The sequence below is a fragment of the Bemisia tabaci genome, chromosome 1 (genome assembly GCF_918797505.1).
Source record: "Bemisia tabaci chromosome 1, PGI_BMITA_v3".
Classification (NCBI taxonomy): Eukaryota; Metazoa; Arthropoda; class Insecta; order Hemiptera; family Aleyrodidae; genus Bemisia; species Bemisia tabaci.
Window position 1 is genome coordinate 39529810 of NC_092793.1, and position 13290 is coordinate 39543099.

At 42.6% G+C, this 13290-nt stretch overlaps 1 protein-coding gene across 2 annotated transcripts in view; it reads left to right on the forward strand.

The window, feature by feature from the left end:
* Ubqn (ubiquilin) overlaps positions 1-13290 on the forward strand; it is an 85551-nt gene that overhangs the window by 22097 nt on the left and 50164 nt on the right. The window lies entirely within an intron of this gene.

Sequence of the window (13290 nt, forward strand, 5' to 3'; positions counted from 1 at the left end):
TTATGAAAAAGTGCCCGAAAATTGTTACAGAAGTTCTGAAAAAATGATCGTTCTTTTAATCTTGAGGCTGCACGAGCTAAGACTCAGGGTGAAGAAGAAACACTTCTCAATAAGGAAGCCTGCCAAAACAGTTGTGGTGAATAATTTGCTTCACATAGACTCAAGGTTTTTCCTTTAAGTGAGAAATTCAAATTTTTTTAACCAGTGCCAAGTAGAAATTCTAAAAAATATTTTGTTAGGAGTTAATTTCAGTAACTTTTGATCCACAATGCGTACACTACATGACATTTTAAAGAGGAAACATGTAACAGAATGCATATTGTATTTTTGTACTGTGTAATTGATCCGTAATGGCCAACATTAGGAATATAATGTGTGACTATAAAAAATTAGGAGGTTCACCCAAAGGCAACTTTTCTCCCCACCCATCTTTGGATTTCCAAATTTTTAAAGTGGACTTCTCCAGACATTCTCCCCCTCCCCCCAACCCACCCACAAAGAAATAGGTTTGTACTAGAGCTGTGCGATTAATTAAACATTAATCGTAATTGCGATTAGTTCTTTTAATTGTAACCATAATGGAAGTGAAAAATTAATCACAGTTGAATTGATGTTTGGGTGGACGGACATATCCTGTCGCGAATTTTATGAAATCATTTTTATTAACTCTCGGCCTTGTTCTGTGAGTGTTCTCTCTTCTCTCCAAGCCAAGAAACTGAAATAAGTCGTGTTTATTTTGGGTGGAAAGGATCTTTTAGAAAAAAAGACAATGAGTCAACCTTAAGGATTTAAAGGGAAAAAGAATACTAGCCGTTCCGAGCGCGCTTCGCGTGCCCTCCATGGCTGGCCAGGGGGCTTCGCCTCCTGAGACCCCTATCACTCGCTCCGAAGCAAGCCACATTCCTGTCTCCACCATCTTGATTACATTCGAGAAAGTTTCTGAAACACATGCCACTCGTTGTCTTGCAACACTCTTCCAAAAGTCTAAGAATATTTGAGAAAGCTCCCAAAAGGACATGGCGAGGGCCTCAATTTAATTGCGCACCGCGTGGAGAAAATTTGAAAGAGTTCAAACAAATTCAAGAAAAGCTACTGTCAGTCATGATACCCTATGAAAGTCCCAGAAAATTCTGTAAAGTTTTGGAGAGGATTAATGAGGGTCATGGTTTTACCGACGGTCACCTGAATGATGAAAATTGGAGAGAGTTCTAGAAAGTTCCAGAAACAGTTACTACATTTCGCCGCAAGACACCCTCCTTATGTCTAGGAAAATCCTAAAAAGTTTTGGGGGGTTTAAAATGAAAAGGGAGCCTCTTCGGTACCGGCTGCAGTTCTTGCAGAAACTGGAGGGAGGGACGGCAAGGAACCACTGGCCGCGGCTGCGTAGTGCTCTAGAAGCCGATTAGCGCGACGCGATACGCGGTGCGCACGGTGGGCCAGATCGTGTCCGTAGCGGCGCTTAATTGATAACTCCCGCTAGATCAGATATATCGACGGTGTCAGTCGGCAATCATATAACTCGGTTTGCGACGTCGCAGACTTCCTGTCACACTTTATTTTTTAAACGGAAAACTGCTCAACGGCAATTCTTTAAAACTGCCGTGATTTTTCTTCTCTGCGCGAAGAAAATTCTGCAAAAACTTAAAGGAATGATGTCAATTTGTTCTTCTTTAAAAAAAAAAACCAAAAAGGCGGAGATTTTCAGACACCGCTAACGAGTTATGTGTTTGCCGACTTACACCGTCGATATCGTTCAAAACATGATGAATCCTAGGGTAATTTGATCTGTTCTTTCCAAATTTTGTGTCAAAAAAACCGGCAAAAATGTCTAAATGTAGGTTTTGGACGTCGACAGCTCAAGAAATTGCTCGTTGAAAAAGAGGATTTTGTGCTCTTATTAAATGGGGTAAAAACATAATCATCGAACAGAAAAATGCAATCTTATCGTCTAACCTCGTAATTCTATTGGAAGGAGAATCTTTTCGCTTTTGCAGATCCCATAAATATTGATTTTTAGCTGCTGGGCATGAGATCAAAGTCGCTCGAAATAAAAGCCTTAAAAAATGAGTTTTTCAGAATATTGTAGACTGGGAAAGTGTCATTGCGGTTCGTTGCGCGGTTCTCTTTGGTATTATTAGAAAGCATATATCATAGAGATACCGTATACCAAAGCACAAACTGTACAAACCGGTTTAACCATATTTGTAGGATGCTTCTTTGAGGTGACCTTCAATTTCCGCGAAAATCAGACATAAAGGTTTTAAGGAACCATGGTAACAGTAAAGCGGCCAATGAAATATTTCAACACAAATTCATGTTTTAAGGGTTTTTAAGGTTTCCAGTAGCATTTCTAGCTCTTTCGATACTTTAGGGTGGAAGGAGGGGGAGGCCGACCAAAATCAGACAGTCAAAAATTTGTTATGGTCAGCAATTTTGTTGAGCCCAGTAAATAATGATAATTTTTTTTACAGCCGTTCCCGCATTTAGCCCAAATAGGACTGGTTTTAAACCAATTTGGCAATGAATATGAAAATTCTACCATCCCATGCCATCTAAGTTTAGAGTGAGTTGACCGTCGCTGACACCAATATAACTGATGAAATCTGATAAATATAACTGATGAATAACTGATTGAAGGATATCATCCTCAAGCACGCAAGATTGCATAAATTACAGTTCAACAGTGAAGTTGAAATTTCATCAGTTATATTGGTGTCAGCAACGGTCAACTCACTCTAAACTTAGGTGGCATGTGATGGTAGAATTTTCATATTCATTGCCAAATTGGTTTAAAGCTAGTCCTATTTGGGCTGAAAGCGTGAACGGATGTAAAAAAATTATCATTATTTACTGGGCTTAAGAAAATTGTTGACCTAACCTAACAAATTTTTGACTGTCTGATTTTGGTCGGCCTCCCCCTCCTTCCACCCTAAAGTATCGAAAGAGCGAGAAATGCTACTAGAAACCTTGAAAACCCTTAAAACAAGCATTCGTGTTGAAATATTTCATTGACCGCTTTACTGTGTACCGTGGTTCCTTAAAACCTCCAAATCTGATTTTCGCGGAAACTGGAGGTCACCTCAAAGAAGCATCCGACAAATATGGCTGTACCGCTTTGTACCGTTTGTGCTTTGGTATATGGTATCTCTATGATATATGCTTTCTAATAAAACCGAAGAGAACCGCGCAACGAACCGCAATGACACTCTCCCAGTCTACAATATTCTGAAAAATTCATTTTTTAAGGCTTATTTTTCGGGCAACTTTGATCTCATGCCCTGCAGCTAAGAATCAATATTTTTGGGATCTGCAAAAGCGAAAATACTCGTCATGCAATGGAGTTTACCAGTCAGATGCATATAATGGTGTGAGGTTCACGAGAGCACTGTAAAATAAATGAGTATACAACGCGCCTCAGGTTGCAGAAATCTGGGTTCATCACATTCCACATGCTGCATATAGCTATCTACGTGGAAACCGCAGATATAATGAATATTTTAGATATACCTATGTAATTTCGTTATCAGTAGGTATCTGAGCATCGATTTAGATGGCTCTGATGAGGAAAAAAAATGTCGAAAAATTGGATTTCGCACCGCCACAGACACGATTTGCCCATAGTGATGCGGGTGGTGGGGCAGGAGCTCAGCACAGCAGCCGGCGGAGGACGGGCGTAGCGGCGCCGGGAGGGGGAGGGTGGCTACCGCTGCGGTGAGGGGTCGGTGGGCCTGCGCGGCGCGGAGCGCGGGGGAGGAATTCCTGGCACGAATTTCCGGCGATTTTTAGGCGCGCTTAAAGCTGTTTTATAATGATTGGGAAAAAAGTGTCGTGTTTTACAGTCATGTGAAAGTATCTTCAAGAATTCTTAAAGGAAAAAAGAATATTGGGGGAAAAGAATCGTGTTTCACAGTCATGTGAAAGTATCCTCACGAATTCACATACTGTAACTTCGTTTTTGGCCGAAAAAGCTCAAAAAAATGAAGATGACAACAAATTTGATCATCATTTGCCCTTTTCCCAATTTTAATCCTTATCGTAATCATAATCGTGATTAATGCCGTTCATCGCAATCAATTTCAGAAATCCTGAATTGCACAGCTTTAGTTTGTACCTATTTGCCTGTAAGCCTGCCACGGTTCCTTTGAACCAAAGTTAAATGAAAAGACATACTACCAGCAATTTGCCTCCAAAACCTAAAAGTAGGACGTGAACACGTTTATTTAAAACCTAAACGAAAATATTCGGTCGAGCTCTTGGAAAATTGAATCTATTTGAAGATTTTAACTCCTAAATTGGCTGAAAATTACTAATTTTGGAGCAGATATCCCAGTATCAGAATGAGGCAATGCTGTTTTTGATGTTTCAGAGTTGAGGAAGGGTGCGAAGAAGTTTTTAAGCCCCCTTCCCCCCAAATCTGACCGCCCTTCCCCCCGACAGAAAAAGCTTTGCAAATGCGCTCGAATCGATGAGCATGTCTCCGGGTTCGTGGTCCGCGTTGGTATTTAAAGGGATTACGGGGAGACAGGGCTAAGGGGAAGGGGACAGGAGCCCCCCTCAAATACAGGGTGGCCCAGACCTACCGTACCAGGCCTGTTTTCGGTTAATTTGGGTCGCACACAGTCCAGGATCGCGGGGATGAATAGGAAATCGACTCCAAGGAATCCGAATTTCACGGTCTCAGAGCCCCCCTGGCGCCCCTTTGGGGTTAAAGGGGGTCCGTACTTCAAAAGTCAGGGTTTATGTCGAAATTTTGAAATTATTTCATCGGAATTAGAACGTACGGAAATTTTTGACTCACATCGACACCAAGAAATCCAAAATCGGCCCATCCGTGTCCAAAATACTGACCCCTAAAGTCGGGGGACAGAGCCCGCTTTCAAAAAAAATTCAAGTTTGTCAAATTGACGTGGAGACTCGGAAAAAATGTGTATTCATGGGTAATCGACCCCAAGGAATCCGAACTTGAGGGTTCGTTGTCCACAGAGACTTTTCTAGTGGGGCACAGGGGGACTCTGAACTTTTAAATTTAACCGGTTTGGAGGTTACCCCTGTGCCGCATCAGAAAAGTCTCTGAGGACAACGGGACCCTCAAATTCGGATTCCTTGGGGTCGATTACCCATGAATACTCATTTTTTCCGAGTCTCCACGTCAATTTGACGAACTTGAATTTTTTTGAAAGCGGGCTCTGTCCCCCGACTTTAGGGGTCGGTATTTTGGACACGGATGGGCCGATTTTGGATTTCTTGGTGTCGATGTAAGTCAAAAGTTTCCGTACGTTCTGATTCCGATAAAATAATTTCAAAATTTCGACTTAAACCCTGACTATTGAAGTACGGATCCCCCTTTGACGCCCAAGGTGCGCCAGGGGGGCTCTGAGACCATGAAATTCGGATTCCTTGGGGTCGATTCCCTCTCCATCCCCGCGATCTTGGACTTCGTGCGACCCACATTAACCGAAAAAAAGGCCTGGTACGGTAGGTCTGGGCCACCCTGTGTAAGCTCTTATATCTGTCCCCAATATTGCATACCCTCCCGGGCGGACCCGTGGTTGCGCGCGTTGGCTTATCTGATTTCGCTCATTGCCGTAGTTACGCGCATATCATCTCAGAATCTACTTGTCCTGCAAGTAGGAGTCTTGCCCAACTTCCTGACCTATCTTTTTTCTGTTACACTCCCCTTCTTTTTGCTCCCGTTTTAGCATTTTTTGTGCTTAGAAGTCAAAGTTTGGCCTTTCTAAGCACATTCATCCTGCTTTACTGCGGACTTTTGAAGGAGTATTTAAGACAATCAAGGAAAAGAAGCTTATTTAAAGAAATATATGTTTGCTATAAAAACCTAGTCCCTGTTTTTTTTCCTTGCAAAAAACTACACTAAGAAAAAACACTGCGTGCATCTTTAGCGCAACAGGAATTTCTAACTTAATATTGCTTTCCTTGAAAACTTTAATTTCATCTAAGTAGTTTTCATGTAAGGATACGGAAAAGCGAGCATTCACAAAATTTTTAAATTTTTGCGGAACTGCCACAGAAAGCAGACATGCAACCGAGTCCCTTTTCAAGAGAGTTCTGCAAAAATGAAAAAATGTTGTGGATGCTTGCTTTTCCACAACCTAGCATGAAAACTACTTAGATGAAATCAAAGAGGTGTGTGAAAAAACGGCCAAAAATGCCTCAAGGCATTCTCGAATTTTGAACACTTAGGGTGATACAGTTTCCTCCGAGACGCCCAAAACCGGTCACCGTTTTGCTTAGAAGCGCCGGGTTGCGACGTTGCCATTTTTGAAGTGGAAACCTTTAAAAATTCATATCTCTGGTGCATCTCAACCGATTTCAATGAACTTTTTTTTAAAATGTTCCTCTTAAATAGAGCTTTCTATGAGTGTATAGTTTTCTGGGTTTACTTTGCTTTAAGGGGCACTTGCGCGGTTTTAGCAGTTTTTGATAGATACAAAAATTTTGTTTTTATTTTACTACAATCGTGGAATCGACGTAATGTGAACAAAAACCAGTCTAAATGAGAGTTCAGATTCTAACCTTTCCAACGAGCACAAGATCATCCCGATGAAACGTTTAGTTTTCGAGATATGACCTCTCAAAGTTGGTCACATGCGCTTTTGCGCAAAGTGAATGCGTCTTATCACTGAATCATTGGCGAACTAGGGGTCCCTTACGTTCAATTTACGTTGAAATAATTACACAGAGTAGTAAGGTGTCCAACACGAGCCGTTTTTTCTCCTTCGGCTGCCGATGTGCGACGTTGCCATTTTTTGAAGTGAAAACTCTTGAAAATGCATAACTCCGCTGCATTTCAACCCATTTCAATGAACTTTTTTTTTTAAATGTTCCTCTTAAAAATAGAGCTTTCTATAGGTATTAGATTTCTGGGTTTTATTTACCTCAGGGAGGCACTTAGGTCGTTTATCTGGTTTTTTCAGAGATTTTTATACAAAAAATAGTGTTGCTTTTTTTTTTCTTTTTTCGGAAGGGGGTCTGTATTTCCCTCGATTTGTTTTAACATTCAAACTTGATCGGAACACCACCATCGCAAGTATAATGTAAAAATCTTGGTAAAATAGCAACACCACCTTCTCTTATATGATGAGAGCGTCGCTTTCAATATTTGTACACGTAAGAATAAGGATTAAAAGAATCCCTTCTTTAAAAGTTCTTAATTTGAATTCTGCTATTTTAAACCCTCCCACAACCCCCCGAAAAAAAAGACAACACTATTTTTTGTATAAAAATCTCTGCAAAAAACCATATGAAGGACCTAAGTGCCTCCCTAAGGTAAATAAAACCCAGAAATCTAAATACCTTTAGAAAGCTCTATTTAAGAGGAACATTTAAAAAAAAAGTTCATTGAAATCGGTTGAAATGCAGCGGAGTTATGTATTTTTAAGAGTTTTCACTTCCTAAAATGGCAACGTCGCACATCGGCAGCCGAAGGTGAATAAACGGCTCGTGTTGAACACCTTACTGCTCTGTGTAATTATTTCAACGTAAATTGAACATAAGGGATAGCTAGTTCGCGAATGATTCAGTGATAAGACGCATCCACATTGCGTTTTCACAAAAGACGGTTTCCCAGGTAATCGACTCCGAGGACTCTGAATTTCATGGTCCCGAAGCTCCGCTACCCGCCCTTTTGGGCAGAAACCGTCTTTTTCTGGAGAATCGACGTCAATTTTGCGACTAAAGAGGAATCTTGAGAAATTTTTGGAGGGGGCGAAGCTGCCCTCCTCAGGGGTTACTTTCTGCCGGTCAGGGGGGTCAATTAAAACTCTTGGGGGTCACTTCAGATGTAAAAGTGTTCTGCTCCTCAATTTGGATACAATCAATTTGCGATTCGGAAAGGAGCCCCGATTTTTAAAAGTGGGCCCCCCGTTTACCTCCCAAGGGGGCTAGAGGAGCTTCAGGACCATGAAATTTGGATTTCTCGGGGTCGATTACCTGGGAACCCATCTTTTTCTGGAGAATCTACGTCAATTTTGAGACCAAAGAGAAATTATGGAGGTGGGTACTGTTCCCCTCTTTAGGGGGTCATTTTTGGGCCTTGGATAGGCCGGTTACGGATTTTTAGGGGTCAATTTCACGTGAAATTTTCCGTGCTTTTCAATTCTGATGCGATTAATCCGCAATTCGGTCGGGAACCGCGACTCTTAGCATCGTGATCCCCCCTTTACTCCCCAAGGGCTGGTGGGGGGGATCTCGGGACCACGAAATTCGGATTCCTTGGGGTCAATTCCCTATTCAACCCCACGGTCCTCGACTTCGTACGACCTAAAACATCTGAGAAAAATGCCTGGTACGAGTGGTCTGAAACACCCTGTACTGCCTTTACCTTACTGCTTTTGTATGTAATGCCTTTGCCTTTATATTTACTGCCTTAGCTTTTATATTTTCTTGAAGTTAGCCTGTGTATTGCTGCGTATTTGTTCTTCAGTTATGATTCATATGTGCTTAACTTTTTTGGTCTGTGCTTGTTTTGATGTATGCTTTGCTCTGCGGCATTTTCTTCATCGTGTACATTTGAATACAGCAAACTCTACATTTCTTTAAAAAAGCTTCTTTTCCTTGATTGTCCAAATACTTCTTTAAAAGTCCGTAGTAAAGTAGGATGAATGTACTTAGAAAGGCCAAACTTTGACTTCTAAGCTCAAAAAATGCTAAAACGGAAGCAAAAAGAAGGGGAGTGTACCAGAAAAAAGATAGGTCAGGAAGTTGGGCAAGACTCCTACACGCAGTACAAGTAGATTCTGAGGTAATATGCACGTACCTATGGCACTGAGCGAAATCAGATAAGCTAACGCGCGCAACCACGGGTCCGCCCGGGAGGGTATGCAATATTGGGGACAGATATAAGAGCTTACACAGGGTGGCCCAGACCTACCGTACCAGGCCTTTTTTTCGGTTAATGTGGGTCGCACGAAGTCCAAGATCGCGGGGATGAATAGGGGATCGACCCCAAGGAATCCGAGTTTTATGGTCTCAGAGCCCCCCTGGTGCCCCTTGGGGGGTAAAGGGTGGGTCAGGATGCTAAAAGTCACGGTTCCCGACCGAATTGCGGATAGATCGCATCAGAATTGAAAAGCACGGAAAGAGGTTGTTCCAAAAACGCCGATTTTGGCCCCCCCCTGGATTTGGCCCAAACTTTGCTCCGATGTTGTACTAAGTGTCCCCGATGCTTGGGCAAAATTTCAGGCCCCTCGGATAATTAGGGGGGAGGGGGCAGGGGGGCAAAGTTGCAATTTTTTTTAAACTTTAAAAATCGATATCTCGCGAACGATTTGAGTGTAAGTGTTGCGGTTTACGCTAAAAAACGTCAAAAAAAAATTCTCTACAAGAATATTAATGCTGTTTGCAAGGTTGCGTAATTTATCGCGGTCATAAATCGATTTTTTCGATTTTGAAGGTTCGACTTTTTTTCGTTTTTCGTCTCTCCTCTCTTTGGAATCGTTGCTACGTGAATAAAAACCTGTTGAGGTGATTTTCCATGAAATTCTGCATCTACCACACTTAGCTTGATCTTGGGGAAACGATTCGTTCGTGAGTTATAGCGATTTTTCTGCGCGTTATCGGTTACGCGCGGGCGGCTTATCGGCGGCGCTCCATCCCGCGCGGGCAAGGCAGAGGTTGTTTCACCGCTAGGGCCTTATATTCATGCTTTAGACTGTAATTAACGATATTTTCTCCTCCCCCCACCCTTCCACTGCAATAAATCTTTGTTTAATACTTCGTTATACAGGGTATCCCAGACCACCCGTAACAGGTCTTTTTCTCGGTTGGTTTAGGTAGTACGAAGTGGGAGGCCGCGGGATTGAATAGGGAATTGACCCCAAGGAATCCGAATTTCATGGTCCCGATGCCCCCCTAGCCACCCTCGGGGGGTAAAAGGGGGAGGCACAATGTCTCCCGACTTTGGGGATCGTGACCCCCTCTTTACCTCCCAAGGGGAGCAAGGGGGGTTTCGGGACCGTGAAATTCGGATTCCTTGGGGTCAATTCCCTATTCAATCCCGCGGCCCGCCACTTCGTACTACCTAAACCAACCGAGAAAAAGACCTGTTACGGGTGGTCTGGGATACCCTGTATAACGAAGTATTAAACAAATATTTATTGCAGGGGAAGGGTGGGGGGAGGAGAAAATATCGATAATTACAGTCTAAAGCATGAATATAAGGCCCTAGCGGTTAAACAACCTCTGCCTTGCCCGCGCGGGATGGAGCGCCGCCGATAAGCCGCCCGCGCGTAACCGATAACGCGCAGAAAAATCGCTATAACTCACGAACGAATCGTTTCCCCAAGATCAAACAAAGTGTGGTAGATGCAGAATTTCATGGAGAATCACCTCAACAGGTTTTTATTCACGTGGCAACGATTCCAAAGAGAGGAGAGACGAAAAACGAAAAAAAGGCGAACCTTCAAAATCGAAAAAATCGATTTATGACCGCGATAAATTACGCAACCTTGCAAACAGCATTAATATTCTTGTAGAGAATATTTTTTGACGTGTTTTAGCGCAAACCGCAACACTTACACTCAAATCGTTCGCGAGATATCGATTTTTAAAGTTTTAAAAAAATTGCAACTTTGCCCCCCTGCCCCCTCCCCCCTAATTATCCGAGGGGGTTGAAATTTTGCCCAAGCATCGGGGACACTTGTACAACATCTGAGCAAAGTTTGGGTCAAATCCAGGGGGGGGGGGCCAAAATCGGCGTTTTTGGAACAACCTCTTTCACGTGGAATGAGCTTGTTAACCTGTTTCTAATTCTTGCATTTTCAGAAACTACATTGTCTCCTCATCACGCAGTAACTTTTTCAGATTTTTCCGAGCCGTTTTTCCCTCCGAAAACGACTTCTGAAGTTCGAAATTTTAAAATGCCGCGTTTGCCCGCGCTTTAGCGGCAATCCAATATGGCGCCGGAATTACCCCCTGGCTTCTTGCCACACATTCGACCGGGCGCCGTCAGCGGGACCTCTACGCGTTCGAACATCGAGGCTAATCAAAACAACCAACTGGCTGTTATCAATTTCACCTTTTGACAAAGATTTCTCTGTTTTTGGCATATTCTCTGAACTGTTATTCGTTCAACTAAAATATGTTACCCTGCTCTACAAATATCTCGACCTGCAATCTCCTTGGAACGTTGGAAAATCCGAAAATATTGACCAAATTTGTGCTAGTTTACTCAGTCATTTCAGTACACTGAGATACTGAGTTTCCATGGTAGTGAAGTTAATTTGGGATTAATTCTTCTTGGAAATGTTGAGTGCATATGTTTTTGCAATAGTTTTTGGTTAAACTTCAGAAACAACAACAGATTGGCCGGTTAAATCCTGACACTGTTACCGACCATGCCGAAGCTTTATGATGCGAAGCCTTGTGCTTTGTTTCGGGAAGTAAATATTTTGGAGAAAACTTCCTACTTCTCATTTACAGCAATCTAAATAGAATCAGTAATCGAATGTCCTTCCCTCAATGGCTCTCTTTAGAGAAATATCCACAATATATTACATGTATCACTTGTTTACTCTTAGAAAGCCACCCAAGACTAAATAGCCTTCGACAATTTTCTATTCTGGGACCGCAAACTTATTAAACTGTTCAGTGTTCCATAATTATTATTGCATTGCTAGTGTGTGCCATTCTTTCATAGTTTGTCTCAATGCGAGATATAATATCAGTGATTTAATCTCCATTTCTCATCCACTCATATTTTATGTAATCGATAACATCCTCCACAAGACTTCGATTCACTTTGAACCTGATTTTTTTTTGGTAAATAATGGCTCACTATGCTGAGCGTCTTACCAGAAAGTCAGCTTTAAGTTACATTCTTTCGACACGAAACTACACACAAATTTTGTGAAGATGCATGCCCTGACTCTGAATAAATGGATGTTATTAAAAATCCTGAAGATGAAAGGTGAGTAGCTAACTACTTTGTAAGTTCCCTTCTCAATTTCGATTACCCATATGGTTTCTAATGGCGGATAATAAGAGTCGTCCAGAGAGCAAGTTTACCTGTTTAATATTCCCTAAACGAAGGTAGGTAGAGAAAATCTGTAATAAGTTTTGAAAAGTCACTGCCCTGGTTCTCTAATCTGCTGTAGATTTTTAAAGAGGTTGTTCCAAAAACGCCGATTTTGGCCCCCCCTGGATTTGACCCAAACTTTGCTCAGATGTTGTACAAGTTTCCCCGATGCTTGGGCAAAATTTCAACCCCCTCGGATAATTAGGGGGGAGGGGGCAGGGGGGCAAAGTTGCAATTTTTTTAAAACTTTAAAAATCGATATCTCGCGAACGATTTGAGTGTAAGTGTTGCGGTTTGCGCTAAAACACGTCAAAAAATATTCTCTACAAGAATATTAATGCTGTTTGCAAGGTTGCGTAATTTATCGCGGTCATAAATCGATTTTTTCGATTTTGAAGGTTCGCCTTTTTTTCGTTTTTCGTCTCTCCTCTCTTTGGAATCGTTGCTACGTGAATAAAAACCTGTTGAGGTGATTTTCCATGAAATTCTGCATCTACCACACTTAGCTTGATCTTGGGGAAACGATTCGTTCGTGAGTTATAGCGATTTTTCTGCGCGTTATCGGTTACGCGCGGGCGGCTTATCGGCGGCGCTCCATCCCGCGCGGGCAAGGCAGAGGTTGTTTCACCGCTAGGGCCTTATATTCATGCTGTAGGCTGTAATTATCGATATTTTCTCCTCCCCCCACCCTTCCCCTGCAATAAATATTTGTTTAATACTTCGTTATACAGGGTATCCCAGACCACCCGTAACAGGTCTTTTTCTCGGTTGGTTTAGGTAGTACGAAGTGGAGGGCCGCGGGATTGAATAGGGAATTGACCCCAAGGAATCCGAATTTCACGGTCCCGAAACCCCCCTTGCTCCCCTTGGGAGGTAAAGAGGGGGTCACGATCCCCAAAGTCGGGAGACATTGTGCCTCCCCCTTTTACCCCCCGAGGGTGGCTAGGGGGGCATCGGGACCATGAAATTCGGATTCCTTGGGGTCAATTCCCTATTCAATCCCGCGGCCTCCCACTTCGTACTACCTAAACCAACCGAGAAAAAGACCTGTTACGGGTGGTCTGGGATACCCTGTATAACGAAGTATTAAACAAAGATTTATTGCAGTGGAAGGGTGGGGGGAGGAGAAAATATCGTTAATTACAGTCTAAAGCATGAATATAAGGCCCTAGCGGTGAAACAACCTCTGCCTTGCCCGCGCGGGATGGAGCGCCGCCGATAAGCCGCCCGCGCGTAACCGATAACGCGCAGAAAAA